Below are 8,905 nucleotides of genomic sequence, written 5' to 3'. Positions count from 1 at the left end.
ATTGTTATTTTTTTTATTGTCCTGACCCCCCATTGTACCCAATATTGCTATAAATATCAGGAATTGGAAGAAGATCATTGTATCACCTTTTTGCAATGACTGACATGTATCCATGTATCTCTTCCTTCTACCTTGAGGGATGTTGGCGTGACCAACTGCATCCTTAGTGGCCCGTCAAACCGAGGTTCGAGACTTCTGACGTGTCTCTTGATTACTACCCAATCACCAGGCCTTATTTTATGGCTTTTAGTATCCTCATTTGGATCTGGTAGGGATGAAAACACATGGTTATGTTATTTTGTCAATAGTTTTTGAAGTGCTGCAACATATCCAGTAAGATCTGAGTGTATATTTTGCAATTGCTGTGGGCAATAGAGACCTGCTTTAGGAGCACATCCAAAGAGTACCTACACATCTCTTGGGAGTGTTCCTGAAGGAATGTAACACAATAGGCAGGCACTCTGGCCAGGGTTTTCCTGTTTCTGCCATTAACTTGCTCAGCCTGTTTTTTATTGTACCATTCAACCTTTCTACCTTCCTGCTATTCTGTTGTTGATATGGGGTATGAAAGGCTTGTTCAATATTTAGTGCAGATAGGATTTCTTGTAAAACCTTTCCTGTGAAGTGAGTACCCCTGTCACTTTAACCACATAACGACCGCCCGCCGCAGTTTTACTGCGGCAGGCAGCCGCTCCTGGGCAAAGTGACGTAGTACTACGTCGCTTGCTCAGGAGGCTGTAGTGGGCGAGCCCCTGCCGCCGGCTGCGCGCTCCCGCCCCCGCTCGTTCCCTGGGGAGCCAGCACGTGTGACCGGTGGCTCACGATCTCCCGCAGCAGAGGGAGAAAGACAGACGGCTGATGTAAACACAGCAGTCTGTCATTCTCCCTGAAGTAATGACAGAGGCTATGTGATCCTGCTGTATAGGATCGCATGTCTCTGTGATTACTTCACAAGCTACGCCCCCTGACAGTTAGAATCACACTTCTAGGGACACACTTAACCCCTTGATCACCAGTAAAGTTAATCACCAGTAAAGTTAACCCCTTCCCTGCCAGTGTCATTTTTACAGTAACAGTGCATATTTATAGCACTGATTACTGTAGTAATGTCACTGGTGCCCCCAAAGGTGTCAGAAATGTCAGTTAGGGGTCTGATCTGTCCGCCGCAATGTCACAGTCCCGCAAAAAAAATCGCAGATCGCCGCCATTACTAATTTAAAAAAAAAACAAAAATGACATAAATCTTTCCCGTAGTTAGTAAACACAATAACTTTTGCGCAAACCAATCAAAATACGCTTATTGCAATTTTTGTTACCAAAAATATGTAGCAGAAAAAAAATTGGCCTAAAATGGTAAAAAATGTTGATTTTTAAATTTTTTTTTTTTGAGAATTTCATATAAAAAAATGTGAAAAATATTATCTTTTCAAAATTGTCGCTCTTTTTATGTTTATAGCGCAAAAAATAAAAATCGCACAGGTGATCAAAACCACCAAAAGAAAGCTCTGTTTGTGGGAAAAAAAAGGACGTAAATTTCGTATTAAATTTTGTCCGTTAAAGTCACGCAGTGGCGAACCCCAAAATAGGGCCTGGTCTTTGAGCAGGAAAATCCTCCGGTCTGAAAGTGGTTAAATGGTCTCTGGTATCCTGTACCTGCACACTACCTCGGACAAGAGTTTTTTTTTTTTCTGTTGTTTGTACTGTACTCCTGGAAACTGGCCAGGCCTCAGGCCACCCTGAAAAAGTGTCTGCACAGACCAAAGCATGTGCATAGGGACCAGGCTGTAGGAGATAAATGTAATCTATTTGAATTCTCTGGAAAGGATAGTCTGGCTAGAAGGTGTGCTTTTGTGGGGTTTTTACAGTCTTACCAGCATTGAACCTTGCATAAGTAAGAATAAGAAGCAGTACGTTTTGCAGCTACTCCAGAAAAACCTGCTGCTATCCAGCGTTCCATTACCAAGGTGATCATTACAGTCTTTGAGTTATGACACGGTCCATGAGCTACGGCTGACATCATCGGGTATAAGGCCTGAGGTCTCATCAGGTGTTGGACCTTTCTTCTGCCACTTCTCACGTTCCTGTGAGGAGGCTTGTTTCTGCAATGATATCAAGATTGCTATACTTACCGGGGTTGGTTGCTTTTCTGCAAATGTCAGTACCCGTATAGGGACTTGTTCCAGTGAAGCCTTTTTCACTGCCCTATGAGCGCTTGAGTTTCCTGCAGCCCCCTCTGTGTCTTCTCTCGCATGTGCCTTGGTTTTTAAAATAAAATGGCCATCTCTGTGGGACACTGGAAGACTAAGAAAGGTCTCTCTATTTTATCTGCATGCTTTATTGGCTTACCAGCTGAGGTTAAAAAGTTATGAGCTTTCCAAATTGGACCAATAGCAGTTGGCTCATAGCAGTCATGAGGGGTATCAAACACTTTCTCCTACCCCTCTGGAGCCTGCTCTGGTACTGGGAGTAATCTGACAGGATTCAACACATTGCATCGTTTGATTGTGATATGGTCACTACTCAATAGGGCACATTCATACACCAATATCCAAGCCGAGGAAATGCATCTGGTTTGTGCCCAGTGGAGTATCTCCTGCACAGCATGTGGAACCATTATGGTTAGTGGATGTCCTAGAACTATATCAGTTGTCTTATCCAGTAGCTCCTTACAGGCTTCTACAGTCTGTATACAGCTGGGGGATCCCTTTATCACAGGGTCAAGTTTGTTAAGAAACATATGCTAGTGGCTTTTACTTGCCTCTATGTTCTTGTGTGAGAACCCCAGATACATGTCCGTTTAACCACTTGCCGACCGCCCACAGTATATTTACTGCGGCAGTCAGCCCCTCCTGGGCAAAGCGACGTAGTACTACGTTGCTCGCCCAGGAGCCTGCAGGGGGCGTGCTCCCGCTCCCGCTCGTTTACTAAAGGTCCCTCCGCCGGCCACTCACAATCTCCCGCTGGAGAGGGAGAGAGGCAGGCGGCTGATGTAAACAAAGCCGCCTGTCATTCTCCCTGGTGTAACTGCAGAGATCATACGATCCTGCTATGTAGGATTGTATGTCTCTGTTGTTACATCACAAGCCACGTCCCTTTACAGTTAGAATCACGCCCCTAGGGACACACTTAACCCCTTGATCACTAATAAAGTTAACCCCTTCCCTGCCAGTGTCATTTTTACAGTCACAGTGCATATGTATAGCACTGATTACTGTAGTAGTGTCACTGGTATCCCCAAAAGTGTCAAAAATGTTAGTCAGGGGTCCGATCTGTCTGCCGCAATGTCGCAGTCCCGCAAAAAAAATCGCAGATCCTAGCCATTACTAGTTAAAAAAAGACAACAATAAAAATTACGTAAATCTTTACCTTAGTAAACGCAATAACTTTTACGCAAACCAATCAAAATACGCTAATTGCGATATTTTTTACCAAAAATATGTAGCAGAACACAAATTGGCCTAAAATGTTAAAAAAAATGTACATTTTTTTGGGGGGGGAATTTCATATAAAAAAAAATGTGAAAAATATTGTTATTTTTTCAAAATTAACGCTTTTTTTATTTATAGTGCAAAAAAATAAAAATCGAACAGGTGATCAAATACCACCAAAAGAAAGCTCTGTTTGTGGGGAAAAAAGGACGCCAATTTCATAAGGATACAGCGTCGCACGACCGCGCAATTGTCCGTTAAAGTCACGCAGTGCCAAAGCGCAATATAGGCCCTGGTCTTTGAGCAGGAAAATCCTCCGGGGCTTAAGCGGTTAACTCACGACAAAATAGAGTAAAAGGCTTTGTGTAATTTGGGAGAGAGGGCAGAAACTACCTGAATCCCCTCCTTTAGTTCATGTAGACAATCTATCTCCTCTTGAATTAAAAAGAAAGACTGTCTGGTTATAGCTTTGTACAGAGGGGCCATTCTCTGGGAAGCATCTGGTATCCAGTCTCTACACTAACCCACTAGTCCCAGGAATACCCTTAACTGTCTCTCATTTTTAGGGGTTTGATACTCCCTTATGACTTTAACTCTGTCGGTTGTCAGATGTTTGATACCATGTGAAATTCAGTGCCCCAGGAACACCACTTTTTCCTGGCAATACTGTAGTTTTTCCTTACTGGCTTTGTTATTGGTCTTGGCTAGGAAGCAGAGCAGACTAATGGTGTCCTGCTCACATGTCTTCAAGCAGCAAGTCATCTACATATTGTTTTAGTGCCGTCTCTGTGTCAGTGGGGGCCCAACCATCTAACACTTCCTTCAGTTAGTTACCATACTTGGACGGGGAGATTGCACAGCCTTGGGGAAGGCGAGTCCAGATGTACTGTTCCTTTAGAACAGTGAATCTGAACAGGTACCAGCAATCTGGGAAGAATGCATTGGAGATGTCGACCACAGTAAAATACCTAGCTGTAGGTGGTATTCCTCCCAGTAAGGTATGTGGATTTGGTACAATCAGAGCAGCAATTTCTATGACCAGATTTATCGCTCTCAGATCATGCACCATCCGGTAGACAGGGGGCTTCCCTTTTTCTGTTTTTTTTTTTTCTTTACTAGGAGCAGTGGTGTGTTAACACTTGATCTGAATTTTACTACAACCCCTGCTTTTTTGAGTTTGCCTAGCTGTATTTGGATACCATCCATCTGTGACACATTCAAGAGGTATTGTGGCAGACATGGAGGCACTGCTCCTGGCTTCAATCTGACCAGTACTGGCTGTACATTTAATAATACTATGTCATACTTGTCTACCGCCCACAATTTGTCAGGCACTGGTAATTGTTCTTATTTGTTTGGGGAGTTCTGTTCAGTGTAGTCATGAGAAAACATGATGTTTAAAAAATGCTTCTAGCCACCCCCATGTTGCACAGAAATGTTTTTCCTGGATCAAAAGGTAGCTGCTTGAACATCAGCTGAATCTGTGCTTCTGATCCAGTTTTTGGTGCTCTGATAGGATATGCGGACACGGGTTGGCTGAATCCTTATTCATTGTCTTGACCCTTTGTTTGGGGGACTGTGGTCCTTTGCTTATGGGGGGCCCTGCAATTCCTTGCAAAATGTCCTGTCTTCCAACAATTATAGCAGGTAACTTTCCATTTCTCTGTCTTATGCTCACTTTCATTCTCTTATTTTCCCTATAGGCTTCGCTACATACATAACCTTCTATCTTAATAGATTCGTCACCCATAATGACAGGAATTAACATACTTTCATCCTTCAAAATACCCTCATAAGACTTTGTCTTATGCTGTTCCTCAGATAGAGGAACAACCTTTTCCCCTGTCTGTGGAGGAGCAACCACGCTAGCCGTTTCTGGGGGGGGGTCACTGCAACTTTCGTCTCTCTTCCTCCTTTATAGGTCAAGACAGAGACCGTTTTTTTGGGGGGGTTTTTTCACATGAAACAATTTAACACACCCTAATTCATTAAGCCTCATGCTCTCCTCTTTTCATTTCAAAACAGCTGCTAACAAATTAGCTTTCACTAAGTCTGATTCATACACTCTGCAAGGAATCTGCCATATATCAAAAGTGCCTTCTTGCCTTATCTTACAAATGGGATTGTCAACTGTCCATTTACAAAAAAACACAATCGGTTCTTTCACCCAAGAACCATGCTCCTGAAGCATATAGTCTAAAGCGATAGTCTTAACGACTTCTTTGGATGCAGACCCCTGGTCAGTCTTACTCCCACCTCTAGTAGCCCAAGGTCTTATTTTTTTGCTTTCTTTTAACCCTGTGATAGAACCGCCAGGTCCCTTTTCCTTGGTTTTATTTGGACAGTAAAACAATCCAATCCCCAGCTGTTTTTTTTTTACAATGGTCAAACAGTTACTATGGCAGACAATTTCTCACTTCGAACCAAACCATTACAATATATATATATATATATATATATATATATATATATATATATATATATATATATATATATACACACACACAGTATCTCACAAAAGTGAGTACACCCCTCATGTTTTTGTAAATATTTTGTTATATCTTTTTATGTGACAACACTGAAGAAATGACAGTTTGCTACAATGTAAAGTAGTGAGTGTACAGCTTGTATAACAGTGTAAATTTGCTGTCCCCTCATAATAACTCACCACACAGCCAATAATGTCTAAACCGTTGGCAACAAAAGTGAGTACACCCCTAATTTAAAATGTCCAAATTTGGCCCAAAGTGTCAATATTTTGTGTGGCCACCATTATTTTCCTGCACTGCCTTAACCCTCTTGGGTATGGAGATCAACAGAGCATCACAGGTTGCCATTGGAGCCCTCTTCCACTCCTCCATGACGACATCATGGAGCTGGTGGATGTTAGAGACCTTGCGCTCCTCCACCTTCCATTTGAGGATGCCCCACAGATGCTCAATAGGGTTTAGGTCTGGAGACATGCTTGGCCAGTCCATCACCTTTACCCTCAGCTTCTTTAGCAAGGCAGTGGTCGTCTTGGAAGTGTGTTTGTGGTCATTCTCATGTTGGAATACTGCCCTGTGGCCCTGTCTCTGAAGAGAGACAGGGCCACAGGGCAGTTGCACAGAAATGTTTTTCCTGGATCAAAAGGTAGCTGCTTGAACATCAGCTGAATCTGTGCTTCTGATCCAGTTTTTGGTGCTCTGATAGGATATGCGGACACGGGTTGGCTGAATCCTTATTCATTGTCTTGACCCTTTGTTTGGGGGACTGTGGTCCTTTGCTTATGGGGGGCCCTGCAATTCCTTGCAAAATGTCCTGTCTTCCAACAATTATAGCAGGTAACTTTCCATTTCTCTGTCTTATGCTCACTTTCATTCTCTTATTTTCCCTATAGGCTTCGCTACATACATAACCTTCTATCTTAATAGATTCGTCACCCATAATGACAGGAATTAACATACTTTCATCCTTCAAAATACCCTCATAAGACTTTGTCTTATGCTGTTCCTCAGATAGAGGAACAACCTTTTCCCCTGTCTGTGGAGGAGCAACCACGCTAGCCGTTTCTGGGGGGGGGTCACTGCAACTTTCGTCTCTCTTCCTCCTTTATAGGTCAAGACAGAGACCGTTTTTTTGGGGGGGTTTTTTCACATGAAACAATTTAACACACCCTAATTCATTAAGCCTCATGCTCTCCTCTTTTCATTTCAAAACAGCTGCTAACAAATTAGCTTTCACTAAGTCTGATTCATACACTCTGCAAGGAATCTGCCATATATCAAAAGTGCCTTCTTGCCTTATCTTACAAATGGGATTGTCAACTGTCCATTTACAAAAAAACACAATCGGTTCTTTCACCCAAGAACCATGCTCCTGAAGCATATAGTCTAAAGCGATAGTCTTAACGACTTCTTTGGATGCAGACCCCTGGTCAGTCTTACTCCCACCTCTAGTAGCCCAAGGTCTTATTTTTTTGCTTTCTTTTAACCCTGTGATAGAACCGCCAGGTCCCTTTTCCTTGGTTTTATTTGGACAGTAAAACAATCCAATCCCCAGCTGTTTTTTTTTTACAATGGTCAAACAGTTACTATGGCAGACAATTTCTCACTTCGAACCAAACCATTACAATATATATATATATATATATACACACACAGTATCTCACAAAAGTGAGTACACCCCTCATGTTTTTGTAAATATTTTGTTATATCTTTTTATGTGACAACACTGAAGAAATGACAGTTTGCTACAATGTAAAGTAGTGAGTGTACAGCTTGTATAACAGTGTAAATTTGCTGTCCCCTCATAATAACTCACCACACAGCCAATAATGTCTAAACCGTTGGCAACAAAAGTGAGTACACCCCTAATTTAAAATGTCCAAATTTGGCCCAAAGTGTCAATATTTTGTGTGGCCACCATTATTTTCCTGCACTGCCTTAACCCTCTTGGGTATGGAGATCAACAGAGCATCACAGGTTGCCATTGGAGCCCTCTTCCACTCCTCCATGACGACATCATGGAGCTGGTGGATGTTAGAGACCTTGCGCTCCTCCACCTTCCATTTGAGGATGCCCCACAGATGCTCAATAGGGTTTAGGTCTGGAGACATGCTTGGCCAGTCCATCACCTTTACCCTCAGCTTCTTTAGCAAGGCAGTGGTCGTCTTGGAAGTGTGTTTGTGGTCATTCTCATGTTGGAATACTGCCCTGTGGCCCTGTCTCTGAAGAGAGGGGATCATGCTCTGCTTCACTGTGCTGCAGCCCGCAGTACATGTTGGCATTCATGGTTCCCTAAATGAACTGTAGCTCCCCAGTGCCAGCAGCACTCATGCAGCCCCAGACCATGACACTTCCACCACCATATTTGATTGTAGGCAGTACACACTTGTCTGCATTCCTCCCCTAGTTGCCGCCACATACGCTTGACACCATCTGAACCAAATAAGTGTATCTTGGTCTCAGCAGACCACAGGACATGGTTCCAGTAATCCATTTCCTTAGTCTTCTTGTGGGCTTTTTTGTGCATTATCTTTAGAAGAGGCTTCTTTCTGGGACAACAGCCATACAGACCAATTTGATGCAGTGTGCGGCGTTTGGTCTGAGCACTGACAGGCTGACCCCCCCACCCCTTCAACCTCTACAGCAATGCTTGCAGAACTCATACGTCTATTTCCCAAAGACAACCTGTGGGTATGACGCTAAGCATGTGCACTCAACTTCTTTGGCGAGGCCTGTTCTGAGTGGAACCTGTCCTGTTAAACCGCCATATGGTCTTGGCCACCGTGCTGCAGCTCAGTTTCAGAGTCTTGGCAATCTTCTTATAGCCTAGGCCAGTGATGGCAAACTTGGCACCCCAGATGTTTTGGAACTATATTTCCCATGATGCTAATGCGCTCTGTAGTCTAGTTGAGCATCATGGGAAATGTAGTTCCAAAACATCTGGGGTGCCAAAGTTCACCATCACTGGCCTAGGCCATCTTTATGAAGAGC

The sequence above is a fragment of the Pelophylax lessonae genome (assembly GCF_965119305.1).
Source record: "Pelophylax lessonae genome assembly, chromosome: 3".
In the NCBI taxonomy this organism is placed as follows: Eukaryota; Metazoa; Chordata; class Amphibia; order Anura; family Ranidae; genus Pelophylax; species Pelophylax lessonae.
The sequence above is the reverse complement of the archived record's forward strand: the minus strand, read 5'-3'. Positions refer to the sequence as shown.